This window comes from Leptidea sinapis, chromosome 16 (assembly GCF_905404315.1).
Source record: "Leptidea sinapis chromosome 16, ilLepSina1.1, whole genome shotgun sequence".
NCBI classification, from domain to species: domain Eukaryota; kingdom Metazoa; phylum Arthropoda; class Insecta; order Lepidoptera; family Pieridae; genus Leptidea; species Leptidea sinapis.
This window is the reverse complement of record NC_066280.1, coordinates 6,254,455-6,269,402: the sequence shown is the minus strand read 5'-3', so window position 1 is coordinate 6,269,402 and position 14,948 is coordinate 6,254,455. Positions and strand designations below refer to the sequence as shown.

Here is a 14,948-nt window from a genome sequence, read left to right as displayed (position 1 = left end):
TGGGTTTTATACCAAAAGAAATATGAATGTGCATATCCTCCGTCACCCAGTAGATCCATTGCATAGTTCAGTGGAACAAATGTGGCTTACAATGACCCTTAATGGAAGGAAGTTAGTGATTGGCACTGCATATCGGCCACCTTGGATGAGCATTGACTTATTTTTTAATGCATTGACAGATACAATTAGTTCCATTCCTATTTATGATAATTTGATTTTACTTGGAGATATTAATATGCTTTGTAATAATCACAGTGACAAATGTAAATTAAATACCTTTATTTCATGTTTTAACTTGACACAAGTTGTTACAGAACCAACTCACTTCACAACATCTAGTCAAACTCTTATTGATATTGTTTGCACTGATTTGAATACTAAAAATACTATAGTAGAGCCTTTAGGCTATATATTAGGACACTGTCTTATTGTATGTGAATTTAATATTAAATGCAATAAACCCAAACCCAAAACAATAACATACAGACCTAAAAACATGATATGTGCGGACAGTTTTGATGATTATTTGAGATGTGTGAAATGGGACTTAATATCATCACTTGACAATGTTAATGAAATGGTCAGGTTACTGAACCATAACGTATTAACTATATTTAATATTCATGCGCCTATAAAAACTATAATTGTCAAAGATCCCAGCCATCCATGGATAACTGACACAATTAAAATTATGATGAGGCTGAGGGATAAGGCTATGATGGATTTCCATAAGACAAGGCTACCTTCAAAAAAAGAGTATTATAAAATATTAAAATCATCTGTAAATAAAGCACTTTTCTTTGAAAAGTCTGCATTTTTTAAACATCATATAAATAATAAGATAAATCAACCGGAACAACTATGGAAAAACTTAATAAATGTCTTATTACCTAAAAATAATAATATTGAATTGCCAATGTACTTTAGTGACCCGGATATGATCAATAATCATTTTTTAATTGTAAGCTGTATTTCACATTGAGATGGTTGATCTGGATGAAATTTACAAAATCATACAGAGCCTTAAGTCAAATGCCGAGGGTTGTGATAATATTACTCTGGAAATACTTATTATGACATTTACATACACAGACATAATAAAAAACATTATTAATAAGTCTTTTAGCACATCCACATGCCCAGATATATGGAAAACTGCAATTGTGAAGCCTATTCAAAAAAACCAAACCCATGTGAGTTAAAAGATCTTAGGCCTATAAGTATATTGCCATGTTTATCAAAGGTGTTGGAGAAAGCTGTTTGTATACAATTATCGAAATATCTTGAAGATAATAATATTTTACCTGAAGTACAGTCAGGATTCCGAAAAGGTCGAAGTACAGTAAGAGCTTTGCTTGATGTTACTGACAATATACTCCATGCACAAGACAATGGGATGTGTACACTTCTAGTGTTGTTAGATTTCTCTAGGGCATTTGACTCAATAAATACCACTTTGCTGCTTTCCAAACTTAGATACTATGTAGTTGATAACAGTGCTTTGAAATGGTTTAACAGTTACTTGAGCAATCGCTCTCAATATGTGAAATTACAGAGAAATGATGGGACTACAATATTTTCAAATAAGGTTAGTGTAAATCGAGGAGTACCTCAGGGTTCTATATTGGGTCCAATTCTCTTCATTCTATATGCTGCCGATATTAAAAGCCATATTCAGTACTGTAATTTTCACATTTATGCAGATGATATACAGGTGTATATCTCTTGCTTGCCTGCAGACATTGATCAAACCATTAAAAAACTTAATGAAGATCTAGCTAGGATAGCAATGTGGTCCAAAAAAAATGACCTTCTACTCAATGTAAACCTATTAGATGTAAGGACCAAGTCAAAAAGCATAATACAATTAATAAGTATTCTCAACAAAATAATAGTTGTAATGTTTAGTGACGAAGTTGGAAGACATATGTGTCATTCACTGAATAAATATTTGAATTATCAGATAACTAACTACTGTATGCCTGCCTGTTCTTACCAGGGCATTGTTAAGAATATTTGTAATTTTAAATTTTCTCCTAAGAGCATTGTAATTGTATTTATAGGACAGACAAGGAATATGAACAAAAAAGAACTACAAAAAAATGTACAAAAACTGAGTTTATAAAATGTTAGGCAATTAGTATTGTTCACTTTTCCATATAGTAGAAACTTGTCCTATGAACAAAATTATTCAACATATGCATTAAATTTATCACTGCATATGATGACCCAATATAATAGCAAATTACATGTAATTGACATCAATAATTATATAAATATTAACTATTTTATAGAAAAGTACAATTGTATTTCCAAATTTCACAAAAACAGAATAGCTGTTGCATTATCATATTGTATAAATAACTCAACCAAATATTTGGTTAGCCTGACTGCCTCTTTTGGGCAACATACTAGTTGTAGTTTACAGACATGTATGGAAAATTGTCCAACTAATGATTGCCAAATTGCCTCTATTGGGCAAGCAAATAGTTTTAAGACTTTGGAAAGCATTCCAAACAATTTTTTTTAGATAAGTGTACAATAGAGAATGCCTCTAGCTCAGACTTTTTGTTTAATACTTATTCTTGTAAACATTCAAATGTTAAACGAAATACAAAAAATTTTAAACTTATAAACTTAGTACACCAAAATATACAGGGTATGCTAGGTAAAGATTTGGAAATAGAGTTATTCATGAACTGTGACAATATAGATAAACTGTGCATTACAGAACATTGGCTAAAATGTCATCAGTTAATTTTTAATTTAAATAGTCACCAGATTGGTAGTTCATTCAGTAGAGAACAAGCCATACATGGTGGCACTTTAATACTGATCAGTAATGAACTGAATATAAGGAGCGGAAAGACATTGTCAGACTCTCAATAGAACGGATTATTGAAATAGCCTGTGTTGAATTGGAGCAATTAATTATTATGAGCATATACAGACCACCCTCGGCACCATATGACAGTTTTGAAAATGTAATGGAGAAAGCTGTATCAATGATTTGTAATAAAAACAAAAAAAAAAAATTATATGTGGAGACTTCAATGTAGATTTATTAGAGGAAAATTCCTCTTTGTGCACCAAATTAAAAGGTTTGTTTCAATCATTTAACTGTAAAAATATATTTTTAGAACCTAGTAGACTTACATCTTTTTCAGCAACATGCATAGACAATATTTTTACAGATTGTAATACAATAACTAGTAAGTATATTATAAGTAAGCTTACTTCTGACCACTGTGGTCAGCAAGTACATTTAAATTGCCTAGTGTTACTAATAAATCTAAAGAAGAATGTACTGTAATAACAAAAACCACAAAACACTTTGAAATATTTAAACATAACTTGATGTTAAAACTACCATCACTTAAAGTATGTGAAATCCCTAATACACATTATAATGAATTTTTTAAAATTGTTAGTGAGGAATATAACTCAGTATTTACACCCAAGACTATTTTTATAAATAAAAGGCCATGCTTTAGCGACTGGGCTACTGTAGGCATCCATAAAAGTAGAAAACGACTGTATGAATCATATAATGAGAAAAAATTTAACACAAGTGTTAAATTCATTAGTTATGTTAAAAAATATTCCAAAATATTTAAAATAGCATGTAGAACAGCTAAATCTCGTTTTTTAAGTGAAAAGATTAAGAATAGCAATGATAAAATAAAAACCACTTGGAGCATTATTAATGCTGAGACAGGAAAGTCTAAATCACATAAGACTGATTATTGCCTACAATATAACGGGAAAACGGTTAAATCAGAAACTGAAATAGCTTCATTATTTGACAATTTCTTTTTGAATATCCCAATCTCAACAACTGAGTCCCTAAATTCTTCACCTCTACTAGCTGAAACTATGTTGAAAGAAAATGTCGAAGAATGTTCTAAATATTTTAAATTTCAATATGTGCACTATACTGAGGTCGTTAAAGTATTTAACTCTTTAAAATTAAAAAATACAATTGACATCTGGGGTCATTCTGTCAGTTTAATTAAAACTATAATCTCTGTCATAGCTCCACAATTAGCAATAATATTTAATAAATGTATTGACTGTGGTACCTTTCCTGATCTGATGAAATACAGTAAGACAATACCTGTTTTTAAATCAGGTAATACTAGTGATCTCTCAAATTTTAGACCTATATCTGTATTGCCTGTTTTCAGTAAAATCTTTGAAAAACTTATTTTAAATCAAATGCAGACACACTTTAGTACTTTGCTGACGTGTAAACAGTTTGGATTTACGAAAGGTCGCTCAACAACTGATGCGGGTGTTGAGCTTATTCATCATATCTATGATGCCTGGGAGGATTCAATGGATGCGCTCGGTGTTTTTTGTGATCTATCTAAGGCATTCGATTGCGTCCAACACGAGACTCTTATCAGGAAATTACAACACTATGGCATCAGGAACAATGCGCTGACACTTATTAGTTCTTATTTAGAAAATAGAATTCAGACTGTTGATATAAATGGAAAGCGCGCCCCTGGATCAACCATAAAAATGGGTGTCCCACAGGGTTCAATTCTTGGTCCATTTCTATTCTTGATCTATATAAATGATTTGCCATATGTTGTTAAGGATAATCATGAAATTGTTCTATTCGCTGATGACACATCCCTTTTATTTGAGATTAAAAGACGTGAATCAGTCTTGGATGATGTAAACAATGCTTTGTCTAAAATTGTTCATTGGTTCAATGCTAATAATTTGCTTTTGAATAGTAAGAAAACTAAATGTATTAAATTCATAACCCCAAATGTCAGTCAGGTGAATTCAAATGTACTTGTGAACGGGGAGTACTTGGAACTTGTAGACACCACATTTTTTTTGGGTATTACTTTAGACGCAAAACTCCAATGGCGTCCACATATAGCTGGTTTGGCGAAAAGACTTAGTTCTGCAGCATTTGCTGTAAGGAAAATTCACCAGCTCACAAACGAAGAAACGGCACATGTCGTATATTTTAGTTATTTCCATACTGTTATGTCTTACGGTATATTACTGTGGGGACACGTTAGTGATATTCAAACGATTTTTGTGCTGCAGAAAAGAGCTGTTCGAGCAATCTACAATCTGTCCAGTAGACATTCGTTGAGAGATAAATTTAAGGAGATCAACATATTAACAGTACCATGTCAATACATATTTGAAAACCTAATATTTGTGCATAAAAATATAGATCGTTTTAAAAAAAACAGTGACATTCATAACTGCAACACTAGAAACAAACATAATCTTGCTCTGATTCACACAAGGCTAACGAAAATAGACAAATCATTCAGAGGACAATGTGTCCGTTTTTATAATAAAATCCCTGAAGAAATTTGCAAACTACAATTAAAAAAGTTTAAAATATTTGTTAAACAGAAACTTTTAAAAAAAGCTTATTATACAATTAAAGATTATATAACAGATAAAAGTGCATGGGATTAAAGCAATGTAAATAATATTATAATAATTTAGCAGTAGGACTGTATTATTCTATTATTTGTATATTTTCTTGACTTCAAAAAGTGATGCGGTTATCCTATTTTGAGAAATAAACTATTTGAATTTGAATGCAGATAAAACCAAGTATTTGATATGTGGTAGTAAGCAACAAGTAAATAAAATAAATACATTAGAAAAAGTAAGGCTTAACGGTGAATTAATTGAGCAAATATATGAAGTAAGAAATTTAGGGCTGATAATGGACACTGACTTGCGATTTGAGAAGCATGTTGCACAATCAGTTCAGAACTGCTTCTATAGGCTGAAAATTTTGTACCGATTAAGACCCTATGTAACTGACAGACTGCGTGTTCAATTAGCTGAGTCACTAATACTCTTAAAACTCAACTACATGGACACAGTAGTTGGACCCCGTCTATTAGGAAAAACCCAAAATCTTATACAACGTGTTCAAAATGCGTGTGCTCGTTTTTGCTTTAACATTTCTTTAAGGGCTTATGTGACACCATACCTTAATAAACACTGTATCCTAAAATTGAGACACAGGCGTAAGCTTCACTTAGCTTGCCTGCTCTTTGATGTAATAAAGTACAAGTTTCCTACTTATTTATATAAAAAGCTCTCCAGGTTTTCCAGTCATAGGGCCTGTGATACTCGAAAGGCTGTTATGCAAATCACAATACCACAACACAGTTCAGCAGCCTTTCGAGGAAGTTTTAGCTATGCTGCTTCCAAGTGTTGGAACAATATTCCACCGCCACTGAGGAGCCTGAAATGCAAGGAATACAGTTTTAAATTAAAAATCAAACAGTTTATGCTAGATCATCAAAAAAAGCAGGAAATACTGAGATATGAAACCTGTATTTTATAAAAGTATATTGCTTAGTATTTTCTATTTTATAAGATTATAATACAAGGTGCAAGGATACTCACCAAGAGTGTCTTCTCCATTATCTATGTCAGGTAAAGTTTTATTTTACATCTCAGTCTAATAACATTAACCCATATTTAAGTAGTGCAATTATGAGTAGGTACCGTACTTTAGTCGTTTTTAGTTATATATAGTTGGTTACTTTTAATTAGTTAATATTTTAATGTATATTCTTTTTGTTTCACTCAAAAACAAACAATAATAAATAAATAATGTAAATTGTAAACTGATCTGTGATCACATATTACTTTAATGTTTCGAACTCAGATTGACATTTAATAGAGTTGTCAACTTAGAAACTTCAGGGAATTGAGAACTCAACTTGTTTACTCAGTCTACGCAATAATTACTATATAATAATTATCTTTAAGGCGACGTCACCAAATGGCCCAACGGAAGACCAGCGCTGGTTTTCAAACCAGCAAATATGCTGAGTTGGGACCACTTTGTGACGTATAGAAAATAATATTTCTCAATTTTGTTTCATGTTTTATTGTACTATCGTCATGAATAAACTTTTTCTTTCTTTCTTTAAAATATGAATGACGATGACGACGACGAGAATAATAAAACAGCAGCAGTTGTTGTGGTGGGGTTGTTGTGCGTTTGTATTTTCTCGCGTGCGTTTCACTTGTTAACCCTCTCTTTTTACAAGAAAAAACTTGAGCGGCGTTGAATTCGGCGTCCGCTACGGACTCGACTCTCGACGCCGACTGCCGTATGTGTGGTGCACGCGAACGATATGAACGTGTAAACTCTGATATGTGAATAAAGTGATTTTGATTTGATTTTACTATTTATTAATTACATAATATTAAATATGCATTGCGGCTTCGAAGAAAAAATCGCTCTTTTAATTTTTACTTACTTTTTTTTTTATGGAATAGGAGGACAAACGAGCGTACGGGTCACCTGGTGTTAAGTGATCACCGCCGCCCACATTCTCTTGCAACACCAGAGGAATCACAAGAGCGTTGCCGGCCTTTAAGGAAGGTGTACTTACTTACTCACATTCGTTTTTCGCGATTTTCAGCAAAACGGTAGGTAAGTTTTATCATAAAAGTATCTCGGACAAAAATTGTAGATCGTAAAATTATCCATTAAAAATGTACCGATACTTTTTTTTCTTACGAGCCACCGTTTCTGAGATATAACGATTCAAAAAGTTAGTTTCCACGCCACCTATGAGGTAGTGTACTTAGCGCGTTTTTATAAGTTTTTGAATAGTTAATATCTCAGAAACGGTGGCTCGTAGGAAAAAAAGTATCGGTACATTTTTTATAGATAATTTAATGATCTACATTTTTTTTCTGAGGTATTTTTATGATAAATTAATAATTAATAATTTATTTTATTTAAATTAAAAAAAAAGAAAAACGGACAGCACATGCAATTATTAGGGGACACGAATATTGGTCCAAAACTATAAAGTTCTGGTTTACAAGGAACAAGAGAAGTATGGGAGGTGGGCCCACAAGAAGATCTATTGATGGAATAAAGGCCACAGCGGGAAGACATGGCTCAGATCGGCTGAAGAGGGTCGGGCCCCCACTTTGCATAGTTACCAACTTCGACACATCCCCGCCCTTTACAAGTGCGTACGCGAGGGGGTGGTGTTGGGTTTTATACCAAAAGAAATATGAATGTGCATATCCTCCGTCACCCAGTAGATCCATTGCATAGTTCAGTGGAACAAATGTGGCTTACAATGACCCTTAATGGAAGGAAGTTAGTGATTGGCACTGCATATCGGCCACCTTGGATGAGCATTGACTTATTTTTTAATGCATTGACAGATACAATTAGTTCCATTCCTATTTATGATAATTTGATTTTACTTGGAGATATTAATATGCTTTGTAATAATCACAGTGACAAATGTAAATTAAATACCTTTATTTCATGTTTTAACTTGACACAAGTTGTTACAGAACCAACTCACTTCACAACATCTAGTCAAACTCTTATTGATATTGTTTGCACTGATTTGAATACTAAAAATACTATAGTAGAGCCTTTAGGCTATATATTAGGACACTGTCTTATTGTATGTGAATTTAATATTAAATGCAATAAACCCAAACCCAAAACAATAACATACAGACCTAAAAACATGATATGTGCGGACAGTTTTGATGATTATTTGAGATGTGTGAAATGGGACTTAATATCATCACTTGACAATGTTAATGAAATGGTCAGGTTACTGAACCATAACGTATTAACTATATTTAATATTCATGCGCCTATAAAAACTATAATTGTCAAAGATCCCAGCCATCCATGGATAACTGACACAATTAAAATTATGATGAGGCTGAGGGATAAGGCTATGATGGATTTCCATAAGACAAGGCTACCTTCAAAAAAAGAGTATTATAAAATATTAAAATCATCTGTAAATAAAGCACTTTTCTTTGAAAAGTCTGCATTTTTTAAACATCATATAAATAATAAGATAAATCAACCGGAACAACTATGGAAAAACTTAATAAATGTCTTATTACCTAAAAATAATAATATTGAATTGCCAATGTACTTTAGTGACCCGGATATGATCAATAATCATTTTTTAATTGTAAGCTGTATTTCACATTGAGATGGTTGATCTGGATGAAATTTATAAAATCATACAGAGCCTTAAGTCAAATGCCGAGGGTTGTGATAATATTACTCTGGAAATGCTTATTATGACATTTACATACACAGACACAATAAAAAACATTATAAATAAGTCTTTTAGCACATCCACATGCCCAGATATATGGAAAACTGCAATTGTGAAGCCTATTCAAAAAAACCAAACCCATGTGAGTTAAAAGATCTTAGGCCTATAAGTATATTGCCATGTTTATCAAAGGTGTTGGAGAAAGCTGTTTGTATACAATTAACGAAATATCTTGAAGATAATAATATTTTACCTGAAGTACAGTCAGGATTCCGAAAAGGTCGAAGTACAGTAAGAGCTTTGCTTGATGTTACTGACAATATACTCCATGCACAAGACAATGGGATGTGTACACTTCTAGTGTTGTTAGATTTCTCTATGGCATTTGACTCAATAAATACCACTTTGCTGCTTTCCAAACTTAGATACTATGGAGTTGATAACAGTGCTTTGAAATGGTTTAACAGTTACTTGAGCAATCGCTCTCAATATGTGAAATTACAGAGAAATGATGGGACTACAATATTTTCAAATAAGGTTAGTGTAAATCGAGGAGTACCTCAGGGTTCTATATTGGGTCCAATTCTCTTCATTCTATATGCTGCCGATATTAAAAGCCATATTCAGTACTGTAATTTTCACATTTATGCAGATGATATACAGGTGTATATCTCTTGCTTGCCTGCAGACATTGATCAAACCATTAAAAAACTTAATGAAGATCTAGCTAGGATAGCAATGTGGTCCAAAAAAAATGACCTTCTACTCAATGTAAACCTATTAGATGTAAGGACCAAGTCAAAAAGCATAATACAATTAATAAGTATTCTCAACAAAATAATAGTTTTAATGTTTAGTGACGAAGTTGGAAGACATATGTGTCATTCACTGAATAAATATTTGAATTATCAGATAACTAACTACTGTATGCCTGCCTGTTCTTACCAGGGCATTGTTAAGAATATTTGTAATTTTAAATTTTCTCCTAAGAGCATTGTAATTGTATTTATAGGACAGACAAGGAATATGAACAAAAAAGAACTACAAAAAAATGTACAAAAACTGAGTTTATAAAATGTTAGGCAATTAGTATTGTTCACTTTTCCATATAGTAGAAACTTGTCCTATGAACAAAATTATTCAACATATGCATTAAATTTATCACTGCATATGATGACCCAATATAATAGCAAATTACATGTAATTGACATCAATAATTATATAAATATTAACTATTTTATAGAAAAGTACAATTGTATTTCCAAATTTCACAAAAACAGAATAGCTGTTGCATTATCATATTGTATAAATAACTCAACCAAATATTTGGTTAGCCTGACTGCCTCTTTTGGGCAACATACTAGTTGTAGTTTACAGACATGTATGGAAAATTGTCCAACTAATGATTGCCAAATTGCCTCTATTGGGCAAGCAAATAGTTTTAAGACTTTGGAAAGCATTCCAAACAATTTTTTTTAGATAAGTGTACAATAGAGAATGCCTCTAGCTCAGACTTTTTGTTTAATACTTATTCTTGTAAACATTCAAATGTTAAACGAAATACAAAAAATTTTAAACTTATAAACTTAGTACACCAAAATATACAGGGTATGCTAGGTAAAGATTTGGAAATAGAGTTATTCATGAACTGTGACAATATAGATAAACTGTGCATTACAGAACATTGGCTAAAATGTCATCAGTTAATTTTTAATTTAAATAGTCACCAGATTGGTAGTTCATTCAGTAGAGAACAAGCCATACATGGTGGCACTTTAATACTGATCAGTAATGAACTGAATATAAGGAGCGGAAAGACATTGTCAGACTCTCAATAGAACGGATTATTGAAATAGCCTGTGTTGAATTGGAGCAATTAATTATTATGAGCATATACAGACCACCCTCGGCACCATATGACAGTTTTGAAAATGTAATGGAGAAAGCTGTATCAATGATTTGTAATAAAAACAAAAAAAAAAATTATATGTGGAGACTTCAATGTAGATTTATTAGAGGAAAATTCCTCTTTGTGCACCAAATTAAAAGGTTTGTTTCAATCATTTAACTGTAAAAATATATTTTTAGAACCTAGTAGACTTACATCTTTTTCAGCAACATGCATAGACAATATTTTTACAGATTGTAATACAATAACTAGTAAGTATATTATAAGTAAGCTTACTTCTGACCACTGTGGTCAGCAAGTACATTTAAATTGCCTAGTGTTACTAATAAATCTAAAGAAGAATGTACTGTAATAACAAAAACCACAAAACACTTTGAAATATTTAAACATAACTTGATGTTAAAACTACCATCACTTAAAGTATGTGAAATCCCTAATACACATTATAATGAATTTTTTAAAATTGTTAGTGAGGAATATAACTCAGTATTTACACCCAAGACTATTTTTATAAATAAAAGGCCATGCTTTAGCGACTGGGCTACTGTAGGCATCCATAAAAGTAGAAAACGACTGTATGAATCATATAATGAGAAAAAATTTAACACAAGTGTTAAATTCATTAGTTATGTTAAAAAATATTCCAAAATATTTAAAATAGCATGTAGAACAGCTAAATCTCGTTTTTTAAGTGAAAAGATTAAGAATAGCAATGATAAAATAAAAACCACTTGGAGCATTATTAATGCTGAGACAGGAAAGTCTAAATCACATAAGACTGATTATTGCCTACAATATAACGGGAAAACGGTTAAATCAGAAACTGAAATAGCTTCATTATTTGACAATTTCTTTTTGAATATCCCAATCTCAACAACTGAGTCCCTAAATTCTTCACCTCTACTAGCTGAAACTATGTTGAAAGAAAATGTCGAAGAATGTTCTAAATATTTTAAATTTCAATATGTGCACTATACTGAGGTCGTTAAAGTATTTAACTCTTTAAAATTAAAAAATACAATTGACATCTGGGGTCATTCTGTCAGTTTAATTAAAACTATAATCTCTGTCATAGCTCCACAATTAGCAATAATATTTAATAAATGTATTGACTGTGGTACCTTTCCTGATCTGATGAAATACAGTAAGACAATACCTGTTTTTAAATCAGGTAATACTAGTGATCTCTCAAATTTTAGACCTATATCTGTATTGCCTGTTTTCAGTAAAATCTTTGAAAAACTTATTTTAAATCAAATGCAGACACACTTTAGTACTTTGCTGACGTGTAAACAGTTTGGATTTACGAAAGGTCGCTCAACAACTGATGCGGGTGTTGAGCTTATTCATCATATCTATGATGCCTGGGAGGATTCAATGGATGCGCTCGGTGTTTTTTGTGATCTATCTAAGGCATTCGATTGCGTCCAACACGAGACTCTTATCAGGAAATTACAACACTATGGCATCAGGAACAATGCGCTGACACTTATTAGTTCTTATTTAGAAAATAGAATTCAGACTGTTGATATAAATGGAAAGCGCGCCCCTGGATCAACCATAAAAATGGGTGTCCCACAGGGTTCAATTCTTGGTCCATTTCTATTCTTGATCTATATAAATGATTTGCCATATGTTGTTAAGGATAATCATGAAATTGTTCTATTCGCTGATGACACATCCCTTTTATTTGAGATTAAAAGACGTGAATCAGTCTTGGATGATGTAAACAATGCTTTGTCTAAAATTGTTCATTGGTTCAATGCTAATAATTTGCTTTTGAATAGTAAGAAAACTAAATGTATTAAATTCATAACCCCAAATGTCAGTCAGGTGAATTCAAATGTACTTGTGAACGGGGAGTACTTGGAACTTGTAGACACCACATTTTTTTTGGGTATTACTTTAGACGCAAAACTCCAATGGCGTCCACATATAGCTGGTTTGGCGAAAAGACTTAGTTCTGCAGCATTTGCTGTAAGGAAAATTCACCAGCTCACAAACGAAGACACGGCACATGTCGTATATTTTAGTTATTTCCATACTGTTATGTCTTACGGTATATTACTGTGGGGACACGTTAGTGATATTCAAACGATTTTTGTGCTGCAGAAAAGAGCTGTTCGAGCAATCTACAATCTGTCCAGTAGACATTCGTTGAGAGATAAATTTAAGGAGATCAACATATTAACAGTACCATGTCAATACATATTTGAAAACCTAATATTTGTGCATAAAAATATAGATCGTTTTAAAAAAAACAGTGACATTCATAACTGCAACACTAGAAACAAACATAATCTTGCTCTGATTCACACAAGGCTAACGAAAATAGACAAATCATTCAGAGGACAATGTGTCCGTTTTTATAATAAAATCCCTGAAGAAATTTGCAAACTACAATTAAAAAAGTTTAAAATATTTGTTAAACAGAAACTTTTAAAAAAAGCTTATTATACAATTAAAGATTATATAACAGATAAAAGTGCATGGGATTAAAGCAATGTAAATAATATTATAATAATTTAGCAGTAGGACTGTATTATTCTATTATTTGTATATTTTCTTGACTTCAAAAAGTGATGCGGTTATCCTATTTTGAGAAATAAACTATTTGAATTTGAATGCAGATAAAACCAAGTATTTGATATGTGGTAGTAAGCAACAAGTAAATAAAATAAATACATTAGAAAAAGTAAGGCTTAACGGTGAATTAATTGAGCAAATATATGAAGTAAGAAATTTAGGGCTGATAATGGACACTGACTTGCGATTTGAGAAGCATGTTGCACAATCAGTTCAGAACTGCTTCTATAGGCTGAAAATTTTGTACCGATTAAGACCCTATGTAACTGACAGACTGCGTGTTCAATTAGCTGAGTCACTAATACTCTTAAAACTCAACTACATGGACACAGTAGTTGGACCCCGTCTATTAGGAAAAACCCAAAATCTTATACAACGTGTTCAAAATGCGTGTGCTCGTTTTTGCTTTAACATTTCTTTAAGGGCTTATGTGACACCATACCTTAATAAACACTGTATCCTAAAATTGAGACACAGGCGTAAGCTTCACTTAGCTTGCCTGCTCTTTGATGTAATAAAGTACAAGTTTCCTACTTATTTATATAAAAAGCTCTCCAGGTTTTCCAGTCATAGGGCCTGTGATACTCGAAAGGCTGTTATGCAAATCACAATACCACAACACAGTTCAGCAGCCTTTCGAGGAAGTTTTAGCTATGCTGCTTCCAAGTGTTGGAACAATATTCCACCGCCACTGAGGAGCCTGAAATGCAAGGAATACAGTTTTAAATTAAAAATCAAACAGTTTATGCTAGATCATCAAAAAAAGCAGGAAATACTGAGATATGAAACCTGTATTTTATAAAAGTATATTGCTTAGTATTTTCTATTTTATAAGATTATAATACAAGGTGCAAGGATACTCACCAAGAGTGTCTTCTCCATTATCTATGTCAGGTAAAGTTTTATTTTACATCTCAGTCTAATAACATTAACCCATATTTAAGTAGTGCAATTATGAGTAGGTACCGTACTTTAGTCGTTTTTAGTTATATATAGTTGGTTACTTTTAATTAGTTAATATTTTAATGTATATTCTTTTTGTTTCACTCAAAAACAAACAATAATAAATAAATAATGTAAATTGTAAACTGATCTGTGATCACATATTACTTTAATGTTTCGAACTCAGATTGACATTTAATAGAGTTGTCAACTTAGAAACTTCAGGGAATTGAGAACTCAACTTGTTTACTCAGTCTACGCAATAATTACTATATAATAATTATCTTTAAGGCGACGTCACCAAATGGCCCAACGGAAGACCAGCGCTGGTTTTCAAACCAGCAAATATGCTGAGTTGGGACCACTTTGTGACGTATAGAAAATAATATTTCTCAATTTTGTTTCATGTTTTATTGTACTATCGTCATGAATAA

General features: G+C 32.0%; 1 long non-coding RNA gene across 3 annotated transcripts in view; it reads right to left on the bottom strand.

Moving 5' to 3' along the window:
- LOC126968849 (uncharacterized) overlaps window positions 1-14,948 on the bottom strand; it is a 42,577-nt gene that overhangs the window by 16,423 nt on the left and 11,206 nt on the right. For 2 of the 3 annotated variants that reach the window (XR_007730302.1, XR_007730301.1), the window contains exon 1: window positions 932-2,562. This is a non-coding gene — a long non-coding RNA (uncharacterized LOC126968849). Of the gene's footprint in view, window positions 1-931; window positions 2,563-9,636; window positions 9,760-14,948 lie in introns of those variants that run through there. The other variant, XR_007730303.1, reaches the window with a different exon arrangement.